This window comes from Schistocerca serialis, chromosome 4 (genome assembly GCF_023864345.2).
Source record: "Schistocerca serialis cubense isolate TAMUIC-IGC-003099 chromosome 4, iqSchSeri2.2, whole genome shotgun sequence".
In the NCBI taxonomy this organism is placed as follows: Eukaryota; Metazoa; Arthropoda; class Insecta; order Orthoptera; family Acrididae; genus Schistocerca; species Schistocerca serialis.
The window spans coordinates 707083333-707089527 of record NC_064641.1 but is presented as its reverse complement, the minus strand read 5'-3'; positions in this window follow the sequence as shown (position 1 = coordinate 707089527).

Below are 6195 nucleotides of genomic sequence, written 5' to 3'. Positions count from 1 at the left end.
GCCGCCAACACGTCTGTTTGAGCTGCCGGATATGAGGCAGCCAAGTCAACCGGGCATCGAAAACCACCCCCAAAAACCTGTGGGTCTCCACCACAGCAAGGAGTTCGTCGGCAAGATAAAGCCGCGGCTCAGGATGGACTGTTCGGCGCCGGCAGAAATGCATAACGCAGGTCTTGGCTGCCGAAAACTGAAAGCCATGCGCTACAGCCCAAGACTGCGCCTTACGGATAGCGCCCTGTAGCTGACGTTCAACAGCTGCAATGCCAGTAGAGCTGTAATAAAGGCAGAAGTCGTCAGCATACAGGGAAGCGGAGACAGAATTTCCCACGGCCGCAGCAAGCCCGTTAATGGCTATTAAAAACAGACAGACACTTAAAACAGAGCCCTGTGGCACACCGTTCTCCTGGACGTGGGAGGAACTATACGAGGCCGCGACTTGCACGCGGAAGGTACGACACAACAGAAAATTGCGGATAAAAATCGGCAGAGGACCCCGAAGACCCCATCCATGAAGCGTAGAAAGAATGTGATGACGCCATGTCGTATCGTACGCCTTCCGCATGTCGAAAAAGACAGCGACCAGGTGCTGACGGCGGGCAAAGGCAGTACGGATGGCAGTCTCCAGGCTCACCAGATTGTCGGTGGCGGAGCGGCCTTTACGGAACCCACCCTGAGACGGAGCCAGAAGGCCCCGAGACTCCAGTACCCAATGCAAGCGCCGGCTCACCATCCGTTCGAGAAGCTTGCACATAACGTTGGTGAGGCTAATGGGACGGTAGCTGTCCACCTCCAGAGGGGTCTTTCCAGGTTTCAAAACGGGGATGACAATGCCTTCCCGCCATTGCGACGGAAACTCCCCCTCGACCCAAAGACGGTTGTAAAGATCGAGAAGGCGCCGCTGGCAGTCCACTGAAAGGTGTTTCAGCATCTGACAGTGGATGCCATCTGGCCCAGGAGCGGTATCAGGGCAAGCAGCTAGGGCACTGCGAAATTCCCACTCACTGAATGGAGCATTGTAAGATTCCGGGTGGTTGGTGCGAAACGAAAGGCGCCGACGTTCCAGCCGCTCTTTAATGGAGCGGAAGGCCTGGGGGTAATTCGCAGAAGCGGAACTCGTAGCAAAATGCTCTGCTAAGCGATTTGCAATGACGTCGGAGTCGGTACAAATGGCTCCATTCAGTGAGAGCGCAGGGACGCTGGCAGGGGTCCGATAGCCGTAGACGCGTCGAATCTTGGCCCAGACCTGCGAGGGAGTAACATGGAGGCCAATGGTGGACACATACCGCTCCCAGCACTCCTTCTTGCCTTGGCGGATAAGGAGGCGGGCCCGCGCACGCAGCCGTTTGAAGGCGATAAGATGCGCTAAGGAGGGATGTCGCTTGTGACGCTGGAGCGCCCGCCGGCGATCTTTAATCGCTTCAGCGATCTCAGGCGACCACCAAGGCACAGCCTTCCGCCGAGGGGACCCACAGGAATGGGGAATGGCAGATTCGGCGGCAGTAACGATGCCGGTGGTGACCGATTGAACCACCGCATCAATGTCATCGGTAGAGAGAGGCTCAAAAGCGGCAGTGGAGGAGAACAAGTCCCAGTCAGCCTTATTCAGAGCCCATCTGCTAGGGCGCCCAGAACAGTGGTGCTGTGGTAGTGACAAAAAGATCGGAAAGTGGTCACTACCACACAGGTCGTCATGCACACTCCATTGGACAGATGGTAAGAGGCTATGGCTACAGATTGAAAGGTCAATGGCGGAGTAGGTGCCATGCGCCACACTGAAGTGTGTGAAGGCACCATCATTTAACAGCGAGAGATCGAGCTGCGACAAGAAATGCTCAATGATGGCGCCTCGACCTGTTGCCACTGACCCACCCCACAGAGGGTTATGGGCGTTGAAGTCGCCCAATAGCAAGAAAGGTGGCGGCAATTGGGCGACCAGTGCAGCCAGGACATGCTGCGAGACATCACCATCCGGTGGAATGTAAAGACTGCAGACGGTAACAGCCTGTGGCGTCCACACGCGTACAGCGACAGCCTCTAAAGGCGTCTGGAGAGGGACAGACTCGCTGTGCAGAGTGTGAAGGACATAAATGCAGACGCCACCAGACACCCTTTCATAAGCTGCTCGGTTCTTGTAATAACCCCGATAGCCACGGAGGGCGGGGGTTCGCATTGCTGGAAACCAAGTTTCCTGGAGAGCAATGCAGAAGAAAGGGTGAAGGCTGATAAGTTGGCGGAGCTCAGCTAGCTGTTGGAAGAAACCGCTGCAGTTCCACTGGAGGATGGTGTTGTCCATGGCTGGGAAAGGCGTGACGGGACTGGGAAGGCAGATTACGCCGCTGGGTCACCTGCTGCCTCCAAGTGAGCACCTGCTCCAGTGCTTTCCATGGCGCCGGAGGGACTGGCGAGATCGAGGTCCTCAGCGGACGCCAGGATCTCCACCTCGTCCTCAGACGCAGAGTTTGAGGGTGGCGGTGGGACAGGTGCCACCGCAATGTCAGGTTGCTTGGGAGCCTTTTTCTTCAACGGCTTCGCACGCTGTGCCTTGGGAGGGTCTGGCTGGGAGGGCCCCACTGGGTCAGTCTCAGGGACGGACGACGACCGTGAAGCCCTATGACCAGCGACCGGTTGTTGTTTCAAAACTTTGCGGGTATCCGCTTTGACACTGGGCAAAGCCTGGGAAGGGAGGGCCCCAAGGGACCCCTTCCTGGCTGGAGTGGCCGAAGAAGCCCGACGCTTCTCCGGCTGGGAAGGGGGGACGAATGTCCCCGATGGTTGGGGTGGTGTTGCTCCTGGAGTAGATGGAGCAACAGTGGGCGAAGGGCCCCCAACAACCAAGGGGGCCGGTGCATTGAGACATGGCTGAGAGGCAGCAGTACGTGACGACACGGGAGAGGATCGGACTGCTTGTGCAGCAGCGGCATAGGTGGATATCATGGGCACGGGATGTAGCCGCTCATATTTCCGCCTTGCCTCAGTGTAGGTCAGGCGGTCCAGGGTCTTATATTCCATTATCTTCCTTTCCTTCTGGAAGATCCGACAGTCCGGTGAGCAGGGGGAATGGTGTTCTCCACAGTTAACACAAATGGGAGGCGGAGCACATGGAGTATCAGGATGCGAAGGACGTCCGCAATCCCGACACGTGAGGCTGGAAGGACAGCGAGATGACATGTGCCCGAACTTCCAGCATTTAAAACACCGCATCGGAGGAGGGATATATGGTTTCACATCACAACGGTAAACCATCACCTTAACCTTTTCGGGTAAGACATCACCCTCAAAGGCCAAGATGAAGGCACCGGTGGCTACCTGATTATCCCTCGGACCCCGATGGACGCGCCGGACGAAGTGAACACCTCGTCGTTCGAGGTTGGCGCGTAATTCATCGTCGGACTGCAGAAGAAGATCCCTGTGGAATATAATACCCTGGACCATGTTGAGACTCTTATGCGGCGTGATGGTAACTGAAACATCCCCCAACTTGTCACAATTGAGCAACCTCCGTGACTGGGCAGAGGATGCCGTTTTGATGAGCACAGAACCCGAGCGCATCTTGGACAGACCCTCCACCTCCCCGAACTTGTCCTCTAAATGCTCCACAAAAAACTGGGGCTTGGTCGACATGAAAGATTCTCCATCAACCCGCGTACACACGAGGTACCGGGGTGAATAGTCTCCACTGCCTTCTTTAGCAAGTCGTTCCTCCCATGGAGTAGCTAGGGAGGGAAACGATCTCTGATCCAATTTCTTCACGTTGAGGTTAGACCGCGATCGCTTAGAGACTGCTGGTGGAGGCCCACCAGCGAGAGATGATGTACCACGCTTCATTGCGGGTCATCCGCCCTGATGCCACCTACTCCGACCAAGGGCCCTCCCCACGGGCGCCACCCAGCCACAGCAAAGGCCACCTGGCAGGATGGCCAGTGCCGGGAGTCCTGATGCCCCACGGAGATGGGCATCTACTCCTTGGCATACGTGGGGAGTGAACGGCGCAGGCATCAGTAGAGCGATCCCTGTGTTGTCAGGGGGCTACAACCAAGAGGGTACATGGCGACCCCACCACAACGGACTGGCTACCGTGCTGGATCTTAGGTGCAAAAATGGCCAAGGTCGTCGTCACAGTTAAAAGAAACACTGCAGAGGGCAGCGTGGTAATCGCCCAAGAGATCGAAAACGAGCGGGACACCATGGCAACGACGAGAAAGACGGCTATAGGTCTAATTGCACGAAGGATACAGTGCACCACGTAAGGTGCCCTTCCCCAATTGGCTCGCTCTTCGGAATAATTTAGATAGATGGAGGTCAAACCCGAGAGGGGACCATCACATAAGGCCGAAACGTTTGAGACTCCTTTTAGTCGCCTCTTACGACAGGCAGGAATACCGCGGGCCTATTCTTACCCCCGAACCCGCAGGGGGGAAACACCAGGCTTAAAGTGCTTCTTGGCAAAGTCCTTGGCCCTTATCAGACGAGTGCAGTCAGTGGTCGATCGATGTTAAATGCCCTGTGTGAATATCGCGACCTGACTTATTTAACTTGGATTACCAACACTGATTTGGCGTTATTGTTTCTCGACTTCGATAAGGCGTTTGACAGAATTAATCACGGCTTTTTATTGCGCACAATGAGTCAAATGGGATTCAACCAGCGTTTTCGACAGCTTATTCAGAAATGTATCTGCGGAACGTCTTCACGCGTGAAGGTTAACGGCCAGTTAACCGCCCCTGTGCCCATACGACAAGCAGTGCGACAAGGGTGTCCCCTTTCTATGACGTTATTCTCGATCGCTATAGAGCCACTTCTTAAAAAGTTTTACGTAACTTTACACGGGTTGCAAATGTTAAACACCAAAACGGTCTGCCACGCCTATGCCGACGATATCAGTGTGCTTATTACTAACACCGAAGAGCTGGGGTCAGTTCGTCGGATTGTCCATCAGTACTCTGTCGCTTGTGGCGCTAGACTTAATGAGCGAAAGTCCAAAATCATGCCGTTAGGCTGCAACCCCAACTCAATCGATATTTCTTGGTTGGACAAGACCGAAGACCTGTGGCATCTAGGCCTGGTTATATCACCGAACCCCCAGGCCATGCTCCACGTGGATTGGGAACGCAAGCTTACCATCTTACGTGCGGTGATCAAAGAACATAACATGCGGTCTTTAGACCGGATGCAGAGGGCACAGTTTATTAATAGTTACGTTTTCAGTAAGCTCTATCACACTGCCGCTGTTTTACCAATCCCGACAGCCACTGCGAAAAAAATTTTAGCACTTGCTTGCTGGTATGTCTGGAGAGGGAACATCTTTAAAGTTTCCTTTAAAGGTACCTCGTTACTTCGTTCCCGAGGTGGCTTAGGCGTCAAAGACGTTGAATCCCAATGTGTGGCGACTTTTTTAACTCGTACTTCCTGCATACTACACAGTAACCCAAATAGTCTCACGGAACGGTTTTTCAACACCTTACGTCCAAAGGATTTGTCTGCGCCAACGTCTGTGGGACACATTCATCCTGAGCTTGGCTATATCCGGCGGTATTATGTGGAGCTCAGCTATGTTCAGGACAACCCGCATCCGTTCAACACGGCGGCGACCTATCGTGCTCTTACTAAACGGCAGCTGGATAACCCAATTGAGAAGAAATATTTAGGCAAAAACTGGAGAAATATGTGGAAGAACATTAGTTATCCGCTCCTTCGCTCCAGAGTTCGATGTTTGGTATGACGCTGTCAATGAGGTGATTCCCACTGGAGAGAAATTGCACAAAATCAAGCTGCGGCCCACCCCGTTTTGTGAGAAGCGTAACCTAGTGGAAACGCTGCCGCATCTCTTCCACTGCAGGGATCAAACACAAATATGGCAGTAGACACGAAAGAAACTTGCTGTCATTAATAGGACGTCGGATACTTCCATTCAACTTCAAGACGCGCTCCAACAAGACTGGCAGCTTTATCCTCAATCTAAGAATAATAGTTATGTCTGGCTCATGGGCCAGTTCGTCTATTACATGCTCGTCCATACAACGCCAACGCTACACGATTATCAGATGTACCTCATCGAAGAGTACTATGCGATTAAGAAATTGCGACAATATAAAGACCAGTTTCAAAATTGACTCACTATTGCTTTAAGTGATGGAAGTTTACAGATCCATTGGACGGAGTTTTTCTTTTCTTTTTTTTTCACTACTTTGTTATATT